At 45.5% G+C, this 22757-nt stretch overlaps 1 long non-coding RNA gene across 4 annotated transcripts in view; it reads right to left on the reverse strand.

The window, feature by feature from the left end:
• The window catches only part of LOC126072689 (uncharacterized), a 98352-nt gene that overhangs the window by 46852 nt on the left and 28743 nt on the right, over window positions 1–22757 (reverse strand). For 2 of the 4 annotated variants that reach the window (XR_007516556.1, XR_007516554.1), the window contains exons 1-2: window positions 12055–12284; window positions 3553–3696 (exon numbers count right to left, since the gene is read on the reverse strand). This is a non-coding gene — a long non-coding RNA (uncharacterized LOC126072689). Of the gene's footprint in view, window positions 1–2396; window positions 2544–3552; window positions 3697–12054; window positions 12285–22757 lie in introns of those variants that run through there. The other 2 variants (XR_007516557.1, XR_007516555.1) reach the window with 2 other exon arrangements.

Here is a 22757-nt window from a genome sequence, read left to right on the forward strand (position 1 = left end):
TGGCTGGAACTTCCAGTAAAATGTTGAATAGCAGTGGTGAAAGCAGGCATCCTTGTCTTGTTCCTGATATTAGGGGGAAAGCTTTCAGTCTTCCATCATTGAGTGTGACGTTAGCTGTGGGTTCTCATAAATGCCCTTTTCATGTTGAGGAATTTCCCTCCTATTCCTGGTGTTTAGTCTTTTAATGTTTTTTGAATAACTTTTAAATCTTTTTAATAATTCACGTACCATAAAATTCACTCTTTTAAAGTGTATACTTCAGTGGTTCTTAGTGTATTCATAATCTTGTACAACCATTACCACTACCTAATTTCAGAATATTTTCCTCGTCCCAAAAAGAACCCTGTATCCATCCTTAGTCATGCTCCATTCTCTCATCCCAGTCCCTGGCATTTACTAACCTACTTTCTATCTCTATGGATTTGTCTATTCTGGACATTTTATATAAATAGAATCATACAATATTTGTTGTTTTGTGCCTGGCTTATTTCACTTAGTATAATTTTTCAAAGTTCATTCATGTTATAGCATGTATCAGTGCTTCATTCTTTTTATGACTGAATAAAATTCCATGGTTTGGATATACCATATTTTGTTTATCTACTCACATAGGATTATTTTTAGTTCACATAGGCTCAGGGTTGAGGGTCTCAGATGTTCTTTGAGAGAAGGAGGCAGAGAAGAATCAAGGACTAGAGAAGGGGTACAAGGAGTGGTTACATTTAGATGGGGACAGTACGTGCAGCTTAAGCAGAGCAGCCTCTGGCCCTGTCCACCCTCAAAGTGACCAAAGTCATTCCAGAAATTCCCTGGATTCTGAGCATTGAGAATTATTGCTATATAGACTCCAAGCTTTCCATCACCTCTGCCTCAGACCCCAGTGTGCCATAGGCACTAAAGGGGACTCCTTGGAGGTGGGGGACCAGTGGACACAGTACTGGGCCAAGCACATGGAAAGTGCTCAACAAATACTTGAATGGATAAATAGATGGACTGACAGATGAGTGACTGGATAGAGGGATGCAAGAGTAGGTGGGTGCATGGGTGGGTGGATGGATGGACAGATGAGTGGATAGGTGGGTGAGTGGATAGAGGGAGGAAGTGAGGGATGGATAGATGCATGGACGGATGAATGAATGGATAGGTGGATGGATGGATGGTTGGGTGGAGTTGACTCTCCTTTCATACCAAGGCCCACCTCATCCAGAGAGAGGGAGAGAGAGAAACTTTTTACCTAGAGTGAAATCCTAGCCCAAGGCACCCTCGAACCAAGCTACCCATCGTTCTTATACTAGCTCCCAAACAAGAACACGAAGTATTGAAACTCAAGTCTTTGGAAGCTCAAATCAAAATGATCTAGTTGTGCTGGACACATGCTAAGTACTTAAAACATAGCTGTGAGTGAATGAGTGTATAATTGAATGGTTTGAACAAATGAGCAAACCTATTTCCCACCCATTTTATGACTTGGGAAAGAAGATATTCATCTTATAAATGAGAAAAGTGAGACCTAAGGTCACGCAGCAGACTAGGGGTAGAGCCTGGTGTGGAATCTGGGCCGACTGGAAGCCCAGCATTCTTTCCCTCCACCAGGTAGTTTCCTGGTTTCTGATCTCAGCTGGACATATCATCTAAACCAGACGAATGGTTTCCAGGCCTTTGATTTTGTGTTCTCCCACCTGGGACAAGGAGGTCATTGAACTGACCACAAGTATGTTCGAGAGTGGTATGTATGCGTGTGTGTGTGTGAGCGTGCGTGTGTGGGCATGCGTGCATGCTCAAGAATGGAAAGGTAAATATGTCATGTCAGCTGTTTCCACCTTTCTCCCGTCATCCAGCAGTGTGGGTATCAGGTGTGTGCAGCACCAGAGATAAGCTGGTTTTGACACACTGCACGTCTTTCCTCCCAGAGAATTTATAACAGCCTGTGTAAATCTGGGTAGCACTGCACAGCATGCGAATTGCCTTAAACCCATCTCTCTTGCTGTTTTCCCAGCAGCCCCATAAGGAAGATTTGATTATCTCTAGTCTGCAGATGAGGAAATTGAGGCCCAGAGAGGTAAGGCAGTCAGGGTTGCACAGGTCGTATGTCGCAGAGCTAGAATTAGAACCCAGATGTCCTAACTCTTAGACCGATAGCACTGAAAAGTGTCAATTGTGATAAGAATGCCTGGGCCACAGGGGCCATTATTATTTAATAAAAACAGCCACCAGTCATTGAGCACTTACCATGACCAGGCACTGAGTATCTCATATAAACCTCAGTGCTAATAGCCCTTTCTTCAGTCAAGGAAACTCAAAACCAGAAAGGTTAGGTGTCTTATGTAAGGTCACACAGCTGGTGAATGGTTAAATCAGAATGTAAACCCAGGTCTTCCAGGGCTGGAAGGACTTACCCACGTTAAAATCCTTCTCCAGTGTTCCCCAAAGTGTGCTTGTTCTTTGGGACACAAGAAAAAGTGAAGTGCCATTGTCAAATAAGTTTGAGATCCTCTGCATACCATGTCTCTGTCTTAGAGAGTTACACCACACACTCTGAAGTCCTACAGTTAACAACAACAAAAAAAACCAAGAAAAGGAAAAAGACCCTCTTTAACCAAATGTTTTGTAACCTAATTTGATTCTGGAATGCTTTTATTTTTTTTCTTGGAGTAGCTATGTTCATCTCATAGACTTGCTTTGTCTCATGGACTTGCTTTGAGAAACATCACCTGGGTCCCTGAGGGGGGGGGCTTCTGTGTTACCCCAGGCCCAACTTAGTGCCCTGGGCACAGGTGGCATCCCCAAAAGCGGTTTCCTTCTAACTGGGGTGAGGTGTGACTTCTCCAGAATTGTGACAAGTGAAAAGAGAAGGGCAGAACACAGAGAATGAGCAAAGTGGGGAAACAGGACTGAAAACTTATTTAGTTGCAGCTACAACTCATATTTTATAGACAAGCAAACTGAGACCCACAGCAAGTAAGTGATGAAGCAGAGACTCAAATCCAGACCTGCCTAACTCTTATTATCATTCCATTATGTGTTTCTTCATCTATAAATTGAGGAGTTCAGCAAAGATTAAGCCCTAATGCCTTTCCAGATCTCCGTTAAGTCCTGTAGGCCTGGCTTCTAGCCCTAGCTTTTCACCTTAGACAAGTTGCTTCCCTCTGTGTTTTCTCAACAGTCAAATAAAAATACTGGTCTTATGATCTCCAGGAGGGCCTCTTCCAGTGTCATGGTTCTCATCCCCAACCTCCAGAAAAAAAAAACAGGGAAAAGAGGGCAGCCCGAGGCTGGCTGGTCCTGGTCACACACTCATTCAGCAAGCACAGGCCATGACCTGCCATGTACCACCATTGACCTAAATCCTTGTCATCAGCACTGGCTCAGAAGTGACACAGGTACTGCCAATGCCTTTAAATCACACCACATGCTGGTCACCACCTGTGAGCTCTAGAACCAGATTTTTCCAAACCTAAATCTGGATTCAGGATGTGGCAAGTACAAATGTGCTTATGGACAGAAAGGGACCAGAGAGTTGCAACCAATGTGGCAGAAATACTTAGTTCTCACCCATTAGCCATATGTTCCTTGCTCTTATAGTTCGGTTGGGCTCACGTGACTGGTTTCGGCCAATGCAATGTGAGTAGAGAGACGTGCATCCATTCCAGGCTGAGCTAGGAGCTGTGTGTATCCTCTTTCTTTCCCTGGAGCAACCTTAAAAAAAAAAAACAAAACACTGCCATTGGGTCGATTCCAACTCATAGCGACCCTATCAAACAGAGGAGAACTGCCCCATGGGGTTTCCAAGCAGCACCTGGTGGATCTGAGCTGCCGACCTTTTGGTTAGCAGCCATAGCTCTTAATCATTAAGCCACCAGGGTTTCCACAGCAACCTTGGAAGCCAGGAATACTCCACAGGGTAGCTATGAGATGGGCGAGGGCTCCCTGATCCACACCAAACTTCATATGATCGAAAACAAAATTAGATGTGGCCATTAAAACTCCAGAGTTTATCTGATGCCACCAAACCAAAAAACCAAACCTGCTGCCATCAAGTGAATTCCGACTCATAGCGACCCTATAGGCAGAGTAGAACTGCCCTGTAGAGTTTCCAAGAAGCACCTGGGGGATTCGAACTGCTGAACTTTTGGTTAGCATCCGTAGCACTTAACCACTACACCACCAAGGTTTCCATCTGATGCTACAGCTAATGTTAATTACCTGACAAATACACTGAGTTATATCTGGGTTTTGGGTACACTGAGTTATATCTGGGGTGTAAAGCTGATTCTACAGGAGCTCCATGCTATAGACTAAACAAGGAGCGGCAAACCACGGCCCTTGGGCCAAATCTGGCCCAACACATGTTTTTGTAAATAAAGTTTTATTGGAACACAGCCACACTGGTTCATTGATGTGTTATAGTGGCTGCTTTCACACCACAACAGCAGAGTTGAATAGTTGTGGCAGACTGTATGGCCCTCCAATGTCTAAAATATTTCCTATCTGGCCCTTTACAGAAAAAGTTCACTGACCCCTGCTGTAAAACAATGAATTCCAAGTCATAGCGGCGTGAACCTCCTTCTTCTTCCCTGGGAGCTTGTTAATGTACCACCCCCAGGCCCACTCCAAAGGTTCTGACTCAGTAGGCTGGGGATGAGGCCTGCTTAGCTCCTTTTTGGCAGGCGTTCCTGGTGATTTTGATGAAGCTTTCTCACCCAGACTTTAAAAAACATCAGGGTAGTGAAATCACTACCACCTGTCAGTCTGCCGTACTGTGATGGCTTGTGTGTTGCTGTCATGCTGGAAGCTATGTCACCAGTATTTCAAATACCATCAGGGTTATCCATGGTGGACAGATTTCAGCAGAGCTTTCATACTAAGACAGGCTAGGAAGAAAGGCCTGGCAATCTACTTCCAAAAGTCAGCCAATGAAAATCCTATGGATAACAACAGAATATTGTCTGATGAAATCAAACGTGCCAGTGATCATGGTGATAACACAAGACTGGGCAATATGTTGTTCTATTGTACATGGGGTCGCCATGAGTTGGGGAAACAACTCAATGGCAACTGACAACTAACGATAGTGAAATCAAACAGACCTGGGATCAAATCCCTGTGATCTGCTACTTCTTGTGTGACTGTGGGCAAGTTGCTTAACCTCTCTGAGTTTCAGTGTCCTCATCTACAAAATGGGTATAATCATGCCTATCCTTGGGAGGGTTAGGTAAGACAGTCAGGCCTGGTCCAGGGCAAGTACCCAGCTGTTGACCTTTTTCCTTCTTGTATCCCCCAGCATGCATTCTCCCTTAATCTGTGGACATGCTGCACTTCCCAGCTCCTTCAGAACCCTCCTAGCCTCCCTCCCAACCTCCCTCCCGCTCACTGCAGTGTCCAGGGGACCCTCCATCCCTGCCGACAGGTCCCACCCTCACTTCCAGGGCAGGGAGTGGTACATTGGCTAAGAGGCAGCATCTTGGGGCCTGGGACTATTTCTGATGCTGAAGCAGCCACCAGCTCCTTGTTTGCACATTTACTCTCATAATATTTGCTTTCCATAGCCACTATTTGCCCAGGGCTGACGTCAGATAAGACAATCAACTCCCTACGATGGTTTCCAAGAGCAGGTTCAGCACCTCCTGTTCCCCGTCCCTGTCCAACCCCTCTCTCCTTGTCTGAGTTTCTAACCAAGGCCACACCACAGGCAGGGAGGGACTTAACGAAACTTACTGGCGTGAGATGCAGGAGAACCGGCACACTGTGGTCCCAGCTGGCTGCTGACCGCTGGGGCCCTCAGTGAGTTTGATCCTCTCCCTGAGCCTCTTACCTGACCTCTAAGGCTCCTCCCAGCACCATGATTCTGCAGCTTCGGGACTCCAAGAACCCCCCAGGCTGGGGAGATTCCAGGGTTCTCCTGGTTGTCACTCCCCAGCCCTCCGCCATCCTCAAGCTGAGGGAAGGGAAGGGGCAGGGGGAAGGACAGAGACTGTGAAAGCTAACGTACCCTTCTATTTACCTGCTGTTGTTAGATATCATCAAGTCAGTTTTTGACTCATAACAACCCCATGTGACACAGTAGAACAGCCGCATAGGGTTTATAGCCTGAAATCTTTATGGAAGCAGATTGCCTAGCCTTTCTCCCACAGAGCCACCAACCTTTCTGCTAGCAGCTGAGCACTTCACCCTTGCACCACCCGGACTCCTTTCTACAACCATGTATTTTCCATAATCTTCTTCTCATCAAGATGAAAATAAAAGCTGAGAAAAACTACAAACCCTTCAATTAGACCGTCTTGCAGAGGCTTGCTCCCCCACCACAGGAGACACCTTGCACCCAAGGCATCTTAGGGAGCCTGTGGATAAACCATAAGCTGAGCTTCTTCCACCCGTCTGCCACTCACTTGTGCTGAGCACTCGGTCAAGGGGCAGATACAGCCACCTGCATCCTGGCTCTGCCTCCCAGGGAGGAGGAAGGCTTGTGCACAAGTCCAAGGAAAGAGAAACTTATAAAATCAGCTCAAGGGGCCACTGACCCTATTGGAAGGTGCCTCCATGTCAAGGCTACACTGGTTCCCTTGGACATGGGAAAGCAGTTGGGAAAGGAGTTTACACCTCCAAAGGACTAAGCCTGAAACCTCAGGCTAAGGGATTTAGTAAGACGTACCAGACCACTGCCTGACTGGGCGTGGGGCAGTACGGGGCAGTGGCTGATAGTCAAACTCAGGCTTGAATCCCAGGGAGGCCATATAGTGGCTGGGTGACCCACGGCTGACATGTTACCTCTCTGAACCTAGAGTGTTTCTTTCCCCCAGCTATGAAATGGAGATGATAACGATTTTAGGTTGTGGGGCCATCGTGAGAATTTAAGAGATAATTTAGGTAAAGTGCCTAAAGTGATTCTAAGCTTACCAAATGTTATTCTCCCTTGAAAGCGATTACTGAGTGATTCTTTGGGAGCAAGAACACCTGAGTCCTTCAAAGAAATCACGCATGCCCTCTCGTGTATAGCAGTTCATGTAACAGCCCCCCGCCCAGGCAGGCGGCATTGCTCCCATTTCACAGATTGGAAATTGAGACTCAGAGAGGTGAAGCCATTTGCCCAGAGCTCACCACGAGTCAGGGGCTGGCTCGAGCCCAGATATTGTTTCAAGGTCAATTCTCTCTGGCCCCAGACGACCTGGTGGGCCCAGTTGAGTCCACAGGCCTGCGCCAAAGAAAAAACCAAAGCGGTCGCAGTCGAGTCAGTTCTGACTATACGAGGCCTGTGCAGGGGCGGATTAACCAGTAAGTATGGTACACACCGGCCTATGCACAATTAAGCCTGTGCGTACTTAGCTTATCAGCCAATCCATCCTTGGGGATCCCAGGTGCTTGCTCCAGGCCTCCCAAATTCTCTCCAGTCTCAAGTGGACCTTCTGGGCCATTCAGGGTGAGCTCAGCCAGAACTGTGAGGAGACAGCACCCTCCAGTGGAATCTGTACAACAGTGGGGAAACCTGAAGCCAGAGGAAACCTCAGTTTCACAAGGACCGTAGCCCCAGGAGAGGGACAAAGACAGAGATGGGTTTTGGATCCTGCCCTCGCCTCTCCAGCTGTGCCGGGATCGCTGGTTCCTTGACACCCCAAATATTCCCTCTGTCCCAAGGTTCTTAGAATTACATTGCTTTATTCTGTAAAGAAACTTAAACACTAAGTATCTTCGATGCCCAGAGATTACTGAGCCCAGAGTGAAGACAGCTCACCCAGTCACATGCAGTGGGGACAGAGTGGAGACCAGAGCCCTCATCTTCTGCCTCCTCCTTAAGCCCTATCAGGAAGACTTACCAGCCCTGCTCCCAGCCCCCCATTTTCCTCCTCTGCCCCCTGGGGCTATAATGGGAGGAGTCCAGGAGGAAGAGTGACAAGTGACAGGCACTCCGTTCTTGTTGGCCGTGTGACCTTAGGCTGGTTACTTAACCTCTTTTTGCCTCAGTTACTTTTTGCCTCTGTGAAATGAGGAAAATAATAGTACCTACGTCACAGAGCCGCCTGTCTGTCAGTCTGCTGTACTGTGGTGGCTTGTTATTGCTAGGATCCTGGAAGCTATGCCACCGGTATTTCAAACACCAGGAGGGTCACTCATGGTGGACAGACTAAGACACACTAAAGAGGAAGTCCTGGTGATCTTCTGAAAATTAGCCAATAAAAACCTTATGGATCCCTAGATTGGAAGGCACTGCGTTACCCTTAACAGTGGACTCAAACGTGCCAGAGATCATGAAGATGGTACAACATTTTGTTCTGTTGTACATGGGGTCATCATGAGCCGGAGCTGACTTGACAGCAACTAATAATTGCAACAACATCACGGAGTTACTGTGAGGTTCACATAGGGTGTAAAGCAAGAAAGGGCCGTAGCAGAATGCCTGGTAGGTAGCAAGCAGCCCTAAAGCAAAGAGTGGTGATTCCTGCTATGATCTTCATTATTAGTCGCTTGGTCCCCTAATTCACTGGCTCACTTCTGAGGGGCCACAAGCTCTCCCCGGCCATCTCTCCCCTCCTCTCCTTTTCACCAAACCCCAAAGTGGCAAATTAATCATCTGGTCCTGTATCTTGCACCCTGTGAGAGGAGGTGGCCTGACCAGGGCCTGGGCTGTGGGTACCATGGTCACTGATCCTTGCAGGTTGACAGGCTACCCTGGTCCAGTTTGAGTTTGGCCAAGGCTAAGTCTTAGAGAAAGACCAGAGCAAGGCTTTCCTTGGGGCTAAGAGGAGAACAGGTTGAGGAGGCACAGTTAGTACCTTCCCGGGCTTCTGTGACAACTCTGAGGGCCTGCCTCTAAGAATCGGTCACCACCGGGCTTGAGTTTCATAATGGGAACCTTGAAAAGCCCTCCTTGATTTTTCATTCCCCACCAGGCACGGGAGCCAGACAGATGTGGGTTCAAATCCTGGCTCTACCACTCATGAGCTATGTGATCTTGAAAAGAGATTTGACCTCTCTGAACTTCAGTTTCTTCTTCTGTAAAGTGGGAATGATGACAAAATTATACAGAGCTGTTGAGTTTGGAATGAAGTGCCCATTCCAGTACCTGGCACCTGGCACTTAAACTTGCTTATTAAACAGCAACTCAAGTTCAACTTATAATATTCTAAACTGGCCATCTTTCCCTCCAAAATACTCTTCTTCCTCTTGGATTCCCTATCCATCCACCCAGCCATCCAACCAGGAGTGACCCATGTTCTCCCACTTAGCAAGTGAGAAGGTCACCTTCCCCACACCTGTCTGGCCTGCCCGCTCCTCACCACCCCTTCACCCCCTGCCCTTGTGCCAGGAATAAACCAAAAAACCAGACACGTTGCTGTCCAATCGATTCCAGCCCATGATGACTACATGTGTTACAGAGGAGAACTGCTCCGCAGGGTTTTCTGGCTGTAATCTTTATTGATGCATATTGCCAGACCTTTCTTCCACAGAGCCGCTATGTGGGTTTGAACCATCAATCTTTAGGTTGGTAGCCAAGCACCGACCGTTTGCACTACCTAGGGAACTTACATCCTAGGAATAGGTTACCACAGATTCCTCCTTGCTGATTCTCTCACCCTCTACACCCTCCCCCACCCCTTGGGCACCTCACTCTGAAACGGATACACTCCCCAACAGCGTGAAGTCCAAATCGTTCCACAGAGCCAGCACATCGAGCCTCCATGAAACGATCCCTCCACCTCCCCAGCCTCATCTACTCCCATCCTACCTCCCCTGGCACCAACAATCCCAAAGCACTCAGTTCTTCTGACACACCCTGCTGCTTCATGCCTGCAAGCCTGTGTCCACTGCCCCGTCCACCCAGAAAGCTCCTCTCTGACACCTCCTCTGCAAGCTCTCCGTGACTGCTCCCACTGCCCCCAACTCTGCCCATGTGGAGCAGAGCACACAGAAGGGCAGCCAGTGATGGAAGGAGATAATAATTATAACTAACATCGATTTAGAGTTTGCTAAAGTTGCCAGGTGTTTCCAACTTATTTTCTCATTTAACACTCACAATAAGGGAGGCTACTCTCTATCATTCGATCAAATAAATGAGCAAACTGAGGCACAGAGAGGATGGGTAACTGCCAGCAGAGCTGCCACTTTAGCCATTCTGCCTTTCAAATGCTAGTGGTTCCAGACGTAGCCCAGAAGGGCTAACCTGGAGGGGGGCAAACGTAGAGCCAAGGAGGGGTAAATGTCTCCGGGTGTCACTGGTCGGAGCTGGACTGTTAGGGTGCCCAGGAAATGTCACTGTTATTACTATTATTAATATTATACTATATTATTATAGATGCTGTGTAATCAGGACTCCAAACTGGTTCATTTCGGTTCAAACCCCTGCTGAGAATTTGCATTTCCACCGCCAGATATGCTGAATCAGAACCTCCATTGTAGCAAGATATATAGGAATCCCCAGGTGATGTGTATGTAAGAATCACCTGGAGATCTTGACTAACTGTAGATTCCGATTTAATATATTGGGGGTAGAAATGCAAATTCTCAGCAGGGGTTCTTGAACCAGTTTGAACCCCTGTATATAATAATATACTATGTAATCACTTACCTTGTTATGCCACTTTATTCTTTGCAGAGCATTTTTGCATGCACAAACCAATATTTCCTCACAAAAGCCCTTTAAGATATGTAAGAAGGGGGTTATTTTCACAATCTTACAAATCAAATAGCTTCAGAGGGGTCACTTGAATTTCCCCAAGGTCATACAGTTAGTAAATGGTTTCCCTGGGTCCTGGCATAAGTGTTTATGACTCCTGACCCAGTGCTCTTTCTCATGTACCTGCAGCCTCTCTGAAGATCTCTATGGGGTATTATGGGTGTTGCTTCGTAAGTGATAGGAGTGTTAAATGTTAGAGGAGTCCCTGGGTGGCATAAACAGTTAAGCGTTGCCTACTAACCAAAAGGTTGGCCGTGCCTCAGAAGAAAGGCCTGGTGATCTGCTCCCAAAAGTCAGTCATCGAAAACCCCAAGGAGTACAGTTCTACTCTGACACACGTGGGGTCACCCTGAGTCAGAATCTACTTGAAGGCAACTGGTTATGAGTGTCGGTGGAGAGCGAGGGGCAGCAGAGATGGTCCAGAACAAAAAAAATCAGGATGACTGGGAAACAGGAAGGGAGACTATGTTGGGGCTGGGTGATAAGACGACACCATCCAGGCCTCCCTGAGCTCCTTACATCTGGGTCAGAGCCACGCACCTGGGCTGACAACCCAGCTGCCGACACAAGATGGCGCTCGTGCATGGCGAATTGACTAGAGGGAGCCTGACAGGCTGGGGACTGGCAGTCGAGTGGAAGTGGGGTTTCCGCCCTGCCCCTTGTAAGGTACGGCACCTCCATGGATCTGCTTGTGTTTCTGAAAGTCCCTTTCATCTTCCTCTGCTGAAATCCCAGGTCAGGCCCCTCAACTCTACAGACGAACTCTGCACATGGTTAATCAGGGGTTCACTGTTATCAAGGGGCCCTGGTGGTACAGTGGTTAAGCGCTTGACTGCTAACCGAAAGGTCAGTGGTTCCAACCCACCAGCTGCTCCGTGGGACAAAGATGTGGCAGTCTGCCTCCATAAAGATTACAGCCTTGGAAACCCTATGGGGCAATTCTGCTCTGTCCTACAGGGTTGCTATGAGTCAGAATCCTCTCGATGGCAACAGGATCAACAAATTTCACTGTTATCAACAGTCAAGTGAGTGCAAACATGGGTAAGTACAGATTTTAACTACAGACCAGGCTTCTAAATTGAGTCTCCAGGAAGTACAAAGTGTTGGGTTTTAGCAGAGGTTTTTCTAAAGTTTGTTGCTTGCTTGCGATAAGACAGGCACTGTGCTAAGTGCTTCCCCTACATGGAAGGTTGTCAGATAAAGCACAGGACACCCAATGAAATTTGAATTCCAGGTCAACAATGAATCATTTCTTAGGATAAGTAGGTCTCAAATATGGCATGGGGCATACTTACATTACAAAATCATTCATTGTTTACATGGAATTCAAAGTTCACCGAGCTGTCTATATTTCTACTTGCTGAACCTGGCACCCATCCCTGCATTACCTCCTTTCGTCCTCGCAGCCACCAAGTAGGAAGGTTCTGGAACCATCTCTTTCACAGGTGTTGTAACCAAGACTCCAAGAGGTGAAGGAACCTGCCCATGTCGCACAGCTGGTGAGCAGTGGGTGCTGTGGCTCCAAGCCAGGACTGCCAACTGCTAAGTCTGGACCCTCACCAGGTTCCTGTCTAATCTACGTGAAGGGTGGAGAATAAAGGTTAGATTCCTCTTGCCTCTTGGGAAATTGGCAGGTTAAAAATCGGCTCTGAGGGTGCCAAACGTAAATACTCTCTATGTGAAAATAGCAGAGGTTCCGTTATAAACTGAGAATAAGTCTTATAAAATCATTCAGCCAAGAGGCAGTTTAGCTTCAGGGGTAAGTAGTGGCCTTTGGAAACAGATTACTGGGGAAAAGGCCACAGCTGCATTCATTACTTGCTGTGTGACTTTGGACAAGTTAGTCAACCTTTCTGTGCCTTGGTTTCCCCATTAAGAATATGGGAATAATAATGCTACCTGTGTCGTAGGGTGGTTGTGAGGATTAAATGAGAATGAAATTAACGCACATAAAGCATTTAGAACAGTCCTTAGTACTTGCGTTGTTAGTTGTCATCTAGTTGGCTCCTAACCTTGGCAACCTTGTGCGGAGTATAACAGAACAAAACATTACCAGCCTGGCACCATTCTGCTGATTGTCGGTATGTCTGAATCCATTGTCACGGCCATTGTGTTAATCCATCTCATTGAGGGTTTCCCTTGTTTTCACTGGCCCTCTACTGTATCAAATATGATGTCCTTTTCTAGGGATTGGTCTTCACCAGTGATATGTTCAAAGTAAGTAAGCACCCTAAAAATATTTTATATAGATAGTGTTAACCCTATATAACGCACCCTGGTGGTGAAGTGGTTAAGCACTTGGCTGCTAACTGGAATGTCAGTGGTTCAAATCCACCAACTGCTCCTCAGAAGAAAGATGTGGCAGTCTGCTTCCATAAAGATTACAGCCTTGGAAACCCTATGGGGCAGTTCTACTCTGTCCTATAGGGTCACTATGAGTTGGAACTGACTTGATGACAACAGGTTTGGTTTTTCTTGTTTTTTTTTTTTTTAACCCTGTGTATGTAGTCCAGTTGCTTCATTTCGTGGAGAAGAACACTGAAGCCCAGAGGGGGAATGGCTTTGCTCAGGGTTGCACAGCAAATGGTTGCACAGAGCAGAGTCTTGATACCAGGTCTCCAGACTGAAGTCTGTGATACCTGTCTCAAAAGAAGGGAGAGAAGCCAGCATCAGATGGCAAACAAGAACCTGGTCCTTTGTCTCTCAATCCTGATTTCTCCCATGCCATTTGGTACTAAGGAACTCTACCACTTCTGAGGTCATTTACACATTTAAATCTTCCAGTTTTTTTTTTTTTTTTTAACCAATACAATATTATCAATTTATTTCATTTAGTCCACAAACATTTACTGGAGGCCTGCCACATGACAGGCACTGTGCCGGGCACACAGGATACAAAGAAAATTGCCACACAGTCCCTTCCTCAACCTGGACAAGGAGGGAGAAAAGCAAGTAACCACCAAGTGTGATCAGCTCTAGGAGTGGGGAGCCAGGGCCTGTGGGACCCTGAGGAGGCAGGCAGGGGGAAGTGGCAGAGAGGCATTGCTGGAGGAAGTGAAACTTGAGCTAAGACTTTCAGGACAAAGAGGGTTGACCAGGTAAAGAAGGGGCAGGAAGGGCCTTTCAGGCTGAAGGAACAGCATGTGCAAAGGCCTAGAGGTCAGACAAGGAAGAACATGCCATCCTCTGTTGGGCCTACAGCAAGGAGACCTGGGTTATATCTGGATGGACAAATGCTCCCGAAGATGCCCCTGAGCTGAGCTGGGTAGTAAGCCCCCCTCCAGGGCAATGACTTTCCCCACCGTTAAGAAGCAGCCAAGCCAAAGATGCCCTCACGTCATAAATAAACCACTGCGCACTCAAACTACCAAGTAGGACCAAAATCAATAGAGCTGTAGGAGACTCCGTCTTGGAGATTGGCTTGGGTTTGGCTTTGCCCTGCTGTGGTTACGCATTCATCTCTCATTGGATACCTGAACCTGGAACAAAGACCAGGATTCATAGTGTATCCTGAGAGTTGCCTGAATAAAAGCTGGTGTGCCAGCTAAAGGTAGATCTTCGGCAAATTGCCATCAATTTTGTCTTGGTGCACTTGATGCAAAAGAAGAATTTTCATTGTTACCAGGCCAGAGAGGCAGCCTGCCATGCCCTTTAAAGTCTGTGGGGCTACAACCCTTGGGTTGGAGAGTTTCCTCCAACAGGCTCTGTGCTCTCTTCGCTTTTCCTCTGAAGGTCATTACCAACAAGGTCATCTGCAGAACTGTGACTCTGAGAGGCCGGGGGCTTTTGCTGATTATTGGATGACATTTCTTCAGGAGTCCGAAGAGAGGCTCAGGTGTGCTAATGCCAGGAAGTCTGAAATGCCTGCATTTCTAAAACCATTGACATAATCTATGCCCAGCAACCCGGTCCACGGCAGGTGCTTTCTCCCTCTTCTATGGGGAGTCATCCCCCGCTCCAACTTTTTAGAAGAAGATGGAGGGGGCTTTGAAGGGAACATGAATTTTTTTTTTTAATTTTTATTGAGCTTTAAGTGAACGTTTACAAATCAAGTCAAACTGTCACATATAAGTTTATATACACCTTACTCCATACTCCCACTTGCTCTCCCCCTAATGAGTCAGCCCTTCCAGTCTCTCCTTTCGTGACAATTTTGCCAGCTTCCAACTCTCTCTATCCTCCCATCCCCCCTCCAGACAGGAGATGCCAACACAGTCTCAAGTGTCCACCTGATATAATTGGCTCACTCTTCATCAGCATCTCTCTCCTACCCACTGTCCAGTCCCTTTCATGTCTGATGAGTTGTCTTCGGGAATGGTTCCTGTCCTGTGCCAACAGAAGGTTTGGGGACCATGACCGCCAGGATTCCTCTAGTCTCAGTCAGACCATTAAGTTTGGTCTTTTTGTGAGAATTTGGGGTCTGCATCCCACTGATCTCCTGCTCCCTCAGGGGTTCTCTGTTGTGCTCCCTGTCAGGGCAGTCATCGGTTGTGGCTGGGCACCAACTAGTTCTTCTGGTCTCAGGATGATGTAGGTCTCTGGTTCATGTGGCCCTTTCTGTCTCTTGGGCTCTTAGTTATCGTGTGATCTTGGTGTTCTTCATTCTCCTTTGATCCAGGTGGGTTGAGATCAATTGATGCATCTTAGATGGCCGCTTGTTAGCATTTAAGACCCCAGACGCCACATTTCAAAGTGGGATGCAGAATGTTTTCATAATAGAATTATTTTGCCAGTTGACTTAGAAGTCACCTTAAACCAGGGAACATGAATCTTTTATCAGTGTCTTTTTGGAGTCACATGGAGAATCCCAACGTCAATCTCATGGGCTCAAGATTTCACCTCTAGCTGCAAACACGTTACAACCACAAGCTGTAAATGGTACCATAACTACCATTTGTCCAGCTCAAAGCTATGGAGGTTATCTTTGACTCCTACCTATCTCTCAGCCCCCTGGTCATCAGTCCTGGAGCTATTCCCCCCCAGGCCTCTCTCTAATCTGTCCATTTCTCTCTACCACCCTCACAGTCAGATCTACCTGGTCAGATCTACCATCATCTCAAGACTGGAAGCCATATTAGCCTCCTAACAGCCTCCCAACCAGCCTACAGTCTTACCGCACTGTAATCTGTTCACCATTCTTCAGCTAAGTGGTCATTCTAAAGTTAGAATATGATCTCTCTGTTTAGAACCGTCCCATTCACGCATTCATTCAATCGATCAGTCAGTCAGTCAGCCACTTCTTCAACAAATATTTACTGAGTCCCTACCACGTGCCAAATATTATTAATTATATCACTAGGGATACTCCAAGGTAGACAAAGCCCCTGCCTTCCAAATATTTACCTTCTACTGCATGAGACATAATAAAAAGATATAAAAGTAAATATATAATATGATATCGAGTATTAATAAGTGTTTAGAAGTAAAATAAAGCAGAGAGCAAGGATAGAGTGATGGGGTGAATAGGCATTTTCTCTAGGATGGTCGTGGAAGATCTCTCTGAAGAAGTGGCATTTAAGTAGAGACCTGACTGAAGTGAGGTTCCAACCAGGCAAAGATGTAAGGGCAGAATCTTGAAGACAATAGCCAGTAGACATTCTGTCCTGGATTCTAATATCCAGATGAATCAGCTCTAATCTTTACCCTATGGGTCTCCCTTATTGAGACTCAGTTTCCCAGAAAGAGCAGCGGATTGGCCTGGCTTGAGGCGTTTACTGGTCTTCTCTTTTGGCCGAGAAGAGTGGAGCATCTTGATTGACAGGTCTATTAAAATCACACCTAGTGGAGAAAAGTGGTTTGGCCTTTGCTTTGAAACCCATTTCCTACTCTTCTTATGTTCTGCTCCACATCACAGGGAACTAAATTCCCAGATTCCCTTCCCTACTGGCTTCTGGACAGAGTTAGCCAAATGGAGGCACTGTTAGAAGCCAGGGGAGGGGTGGTGGGAAATGGGGAGCCCTTTGCCTTAGACAGTGACTCTGGTAACAGCTGTACCTTATGGGGCTCCAGGTACCACCATAGATGAACGTCACAAACACAATGTTGAGAGAAGGCAGACACAAGAGATATACACTGTATGATTCCATTTGTATAAAATTCAAAAATAGGCAAAACTAATCAATGGTGTTAGGAAACAGGATAGCGTTTACCTTTGGGAAGGAGGGGAAATGGTTGATAGAGAAAAAGAGGGAACTTTCTGTGGTGCAGATAATATTTTATTTCTTGACCAAGTGATGCTAATGAGGATGTACAGTATTCATTTTGTGATAACTGAGCGCCAGACTCCTGATTCCTACACTTTGCCAAAATTAGTGAAAAAACAAGCCACAGAATGGGTGACTATATTTGCCACACATATAAACAGTAATAGACCAGAAAAAACAAAAGTGAAAGATTATATAACTAACTCCACCAGATCACCCCTCCCCCTGTGGACTCAGCCTCCACTTGGCAGCTCCTGCCACGGTTCTTACTCCCACCTCATGGCTCCAGTACACTGACATTTCCTGTTATCCCTCCAGCCCTAGTGTTGGTGCCAGCTTCCTGCTGCTGCTAATCTCTGGGTGGCTTTGCCCTACCCTCCTTGCTCTTTCAGCTCTTCTATCACCTGCGAATCCCAAATTATCTGTAAGCTCCCTGTGGGCATGAGCTGGGTTAATGTTCTTCAGTGTCTAGCACAGGGCCTGGTATACAGTAGGCACTCAGTAACTATTTCCTGGATGGATGAATGAACGAATGAAGCCAGGTAAGAGCAGAATTGCACATAAAATATGACAAAGGGGTGGTCAAAGAGTAAGCCACTCTGCCTCTTTCAAGATGTTAGAGAGAAGTTAGCTACAATTTCAAAATATTAAAGAAAGCAGTAAAGCAAAACAGGCTTAAGGAGAGAATAAATATTTGCAGTCATAAGTGGCTATTTGCATACACAGAAAAGGAAGAAGGCATTCTAGTGGAAATGGCCACAGTAACATTGCAAACCAGAGGCATTGGCATGGGCATGATCAACATTCAGAGGAAAAAAAGGGAAATCTAGCAAAGTCGGGGGCATTCTTGGTAAATCTTTCTGACTCCATTTAGGACCTGGAATCCACCTGGTGCCTTCAAAGCCTTACCCAGTGGATCTCAAAGCTAGGGAAGCAGTCCGATGGTGATGAAAGATAGCTGCAAATGCCAGCCCCACAGCTTACCAGTTGTGTGAACTTGGGGCCATTCCATAACCTCTCTGAGCCTTGGTGTCCTTCTCTGTAAAATGGGAGAAAGTCAAGCTTTTGGGACCTTCATTTGCTGATGTGGCATGACTCCAAATGAGAAGAAACAGCTGCAAACACTTATCAATAATGTGGGATGTACAAGCCTAGGAAAATTGTAAATCGTCAAAAATGAGATGGAACACATAATCATCAATCTCCTAGGCATTAGTGAGCTGAAACGGACTGGTATTGGCCATTCTGAATCCGACAATCATATGGCTTATTAAGTTGGGAAAAACAACTTGAAGAAGAATGGCATTGCATTCACTGTCAAAAAAAAAAAATTTCAAGATCTACCCTGAAGTACACCATTGTTGGTGATAGGATACTATCCATACACCTACAAGGAAGACCAGTTAACACTACTGTTATTCAAATTTATGCACCAACCACGAAGGCCAAAGATGAAGAAACTGAAGATTTTTACCAACTTCTGCAGTCTGAAATTGACCAAACATGCAATCAGGATGCATTGATAATTACCTGTGGTTGGAAATTTTTTTTTGGAATGCAAAAGTTGGAAACAAAGAAAAAGGATTGGTAGTTGGAAAATACGGCCTTGGTGATAGAAGTGATGCCAGAGACTGCATGACTAGAATTTTGCAAAATCAACTACTTCTTCATTGCAAATACCTTTCTTCAATAACATAAATGGTGACTATACATGTGGACCTCACCATATGGAATACACAGGAATCAAATAGACTACATCTGTGGAAAGAGACAATGGAAAAACTCAATATCATCAGTCAGAACAAGGCAGGGCCTACTGCGGAACAGACCACCAGTTGCTCGTATGCAAGTTCAAGCTGAAGCTGAAGAAAATTAGAACAAGTCCATGAGAGCCAAAGTATGACCTTGAGTATATTCCACCTCAATTTAGAGACCATCTCAAGAATAGATTTGACCCACTGAACACTAATGACCGAAGACCAGCCGAGTTGTGGGATGACATCAAGGACATCCTATGTGAAGAAAGCAATATGTCATTAAAACGACAGGAAAGAAAGAAAAGACCAAAACGGGTGTCAGAAGAGACTCTGAAACTTGCTCTTGAACGTCAAGTAGCTAAAGCAAAGGAAAAATGATGAAGTAAAAGAGCTGAACAGAAGATTTGGAAGTGAGACTTGAGATGACAAAGTATTATATGACATGCAAAGAGCTGGAGATAGAAAACCAAAAGGGAAGAATACGTTCAGCAGTTCTCAAGCTGAAAGAACTCAAGAAAAAATTAAAGCCTTGAGTTGCAATACTAAAGGATTCCACAGGGAAAATATTAAATAACACAGGAAGCATCAAGAGAAAATGGAAGGAATACACAGTTACTATACCAAAAAGAATTGTTTGACGTTCGGCCATTTCATGAGGTAGCATATGACCAGGAACTGATGGTACTGAAGGAAGAAGTCCAAGCTGCATGGAGGGCACTGGTGAAAAACAAGCCTCCAGGAATTGTCAGAATACCAGTTGAGATGTTTCAAAGGATGCAGTGCTGGAAGTGCTCACTTGCCTATGCCAAGAAATCTGGAAGACAGCTACCCTACCAACTGCCTGGAAGAGATCCATATATATGCCTATTCCCAAGAAAGGTGATCCATCTGAATATGGAAATTATAGAACAATATCATTAATATCACACACAAGCAAAATTTTGCTGAAGATCATTCAAAAACGGCTGCAGCAGTATATCGACAGGGAGCTGCCATACATTCAAGCCGGGTTCGGAAGAGGACATGGAACCAGGGATATCATTGCTGATGTCAGATGGATCCTGGCTGAAAGCAGAGAATACCAGAAGGATGTTTACCTGTGTTTTATTGACCATGCAAAGGCATTCGACTGTGTGGATCATAACAAATTATGGATAACATTGTGAAGAATGAGAATTCCAGAACACTTAATAGTGCTCGTGAGGAACCTGTACGTAGATCAAGAGGCAGAAAGGAACAAGGGGATGCTGCATGGTTTAGAGTCAGGAAAGGTGTGGGTCAGGGTTGTATCCTTTTACCACACCTATTCAATCTGTATGCTGAGCAAATAATCCAAGGAGCTGGACTATATGAAGAAGAACGAGGCATCAGGATTGGAGGAAGGCTCATTAGCAAACAACCTGCATTGTGTATTTGCCTATACTAGATTATTTCATATAAGTGGATCAATGCTTGTCCTTTTATGTCTGACTTATTTCATTCAGCATACTGTTTTCAAGGTTCATCCATGTCAGCACGTATCAGAGCTTCACTTCTCTGTTTGGCTTAATAACATTTCATTGTATGTGTGTACCACATGTGTTTATCCATTCCTCTGTTGACAGACACTTGGGCTGTTTCCACCTTTTGGCTATTGTGAGCAATGCTGCCAGGAACATTGGCGGATCCCAGACCAACTTGCTCTAGAGACTGGAGAAGGCCTAAACTCTCGGCAGAGGTCAAGTTGAACAACAGACCAGGAGGAATCAGAGAAAGGATATGCACCAGACAAGACCTGGTGAAGAAGTGTAATGGCCTGCTTTTCAGTAGTGATACCCCCAAACTCTATAATTAATGAAAAACAGTACTCACAGAAGAACAGTGTAACATTTTCTGAGCATATAAAACTTAACTAAAGGGAGTAGGTTAGTCTAGTTCTCCTTACAAAAAGCTAGAAGATGTTCAGAAAAGCACTTATTAGCTCTACAAACTTGGGCAGGTTGCTTAAGTGTTCTGATCCTCTGTTTTCTCGTCTATAAAATGGAGATTATATCATCAGTCCCTATTCATCAGGTACTATAATGATGAACTGAGTTAATGCACATAAAGTGCTTTAGCGTGGTGTCCAGTGCATATTAGCTATTATTTGTATCATCATCATCCTTATTGGGGACCACAGACCCCTTTGAGACTGATGAAATATGCGTATATTTACAATTCACAACGTGGTGTTGGGCGGTTCACAGTCTCCCTGACGCCCATCGTGATGCTCACAGTGGTAAGGGAAGGCCACGTGGACAGAGTTCTGAAACCCCCACGATGATTCGACTAGAGAAGCTCCGTTGTTTCTCATGTTTGCCTGTTTTACATATTGGAATATTGTGTTTCTATATGTGATTTCGTTTTCTAGATGAGGAAACTCAAAAGTCACAGAAGGAAGTCAGATACCTCAAAGTCACAGAGTCATCTAGATGCTTAGAATCCAGATCTCAATTCTAGAATCCAGATCTCCTATCTCCAGGACTAGAATCCAGATTGCCTGCCTCCCAGGCTAGTCACCCTGCCTCTCACAGAGAGAAATGGAAGGGAAATTGGAGGAGGCGTCAATGGGTAAAAATTGTCAAGTTGGAGTGGATTCAACTCAGTGCATGGGTTTGGGAGACAGAGCTGGGTATAAATCCCAAATCAGCCACTACCACGCGTTGAGTGAGTTTCTTAACCCCTGTGACTGTCAATTTTCTTGTTTCTAAAATGATGTAAAAAAATACTGAGGTGTCTCACAAGTTCTGTCTCATGAAGGGGCAGTATTTAGACAAGGTAATTATATATTAACATGTTTGGTTTCCCCTTCAATGAAAGCCCTTATCACTGTTTATGTCTGAGTTTCCTCTGGAAAAAAGCCTCAAGTGAGAAGACAGTTGCTAAACAAGTCTGTGAAGTTGAAGGAAAGGTGAGATTGATGTGCAAAGAGCATCGAGCATCCCTGGGAGACAAGGTGGTGGGTGGGATGGGGGTCTTTGCAGGGGCTCTGCCCGTGTTCCAGGTGGTCGCGTCTCGTCTGCTGCTGTCTGGACGCATCTATCCAGTTTGAACCAACTAAAAAGGCCTTCACCCCTACCAGACAGTGCTGCAGCTCATGAATTGTTTGACTCATGTGAAAATCCAGGGCTTGTATGGGTGAAGTTCTGCCAGGTCCAGCATATGGTCCCAGCCTCACACTCTGCCTTGTTCTGGTTCTTGGCTACGTTTTGTATATGTATGTGAACAGTAGTTTAAGACAGTTGATAAAGTCAAAGTAGCTTGTCGTGAGTTCTTTAACTCTAAATCCAAAGATTGCTGACACAACTGGATTGGAACTTGCAAAAAGATGAGTCCCAGTCATCAAAAATCATGGGCTGAATTTGGCAAGAGACCCCTGTTGTTTCAGTTATTGCCAATAAACTGCATGTTTAGGGAAAAGAAATTTGGGAACACTCTAATAACATAAACTTTGGAGAATTGTGAAATAAAAAGAGAATTGCTATAAAGAGATTGACACTAGGCCTGGTGCACAGTAAGGTTTTAATGAATGTATGCTGACTTTAGAATCTCGAGGTCACTGTCATTGCTGAAAGCAAAAACAAGAATTATGAGGAATGGTTTGTCTCAGGTGCCGCAGAATCACCCAGCACCCAGCACAGTTCCTGGCACATAGTACCAGTTGCATTCAGGTCAGTTCTCACTCCTGGCAACCCCATGTGTGTCAAAGTAGAACTGTGTTCCGTAGGGTTTTCAATGGCTGATTTTTTTGGAAGTAGGTCTTCAGGCCTTTCTTCCAAGGTGCCTCTGGGTGAACTTGGACCTCCAACCTTTTGGTTAGCACCCAAGCACATTAACCCTCTGCAATACCCAGGGACACCTTAAAAAAAAAAAAAAAAACCATTGCTGTCTAGTGGATTTCAACTCATAGTGACCCTACAGGACGGAGTAGAGCTGCCCCATAGGGTTTCCAAGGAGCGGCTGGTGGATTCAAAGTGCCCACCTTTTGGTTAGCAGCCAAACACTTAACCACTGACACCTAGCGTATAGTATTGGATGAATAAACATATAGATTTACAGCAAAAGAAAAAAATACTTACTGGGTTAATTATAAGAAACATACTGTATAATGGA

Source organism: Elephas maximus, chromosome 3, assembly GCF_024166365.1.
Source record: "Elephas maximus indicus isolate mEleMax1 chromosome 3, mEleMax1 primary haplotype, whole genome shotgun sequence".
In the NCBI taxonomy this organism is placed as follows: domain Eukaryota; kingdom Metazoa; phylum Chordata; class Mammalia; order Proboscidea; family Elephantidae; genus Elephas; species Elephas maximus.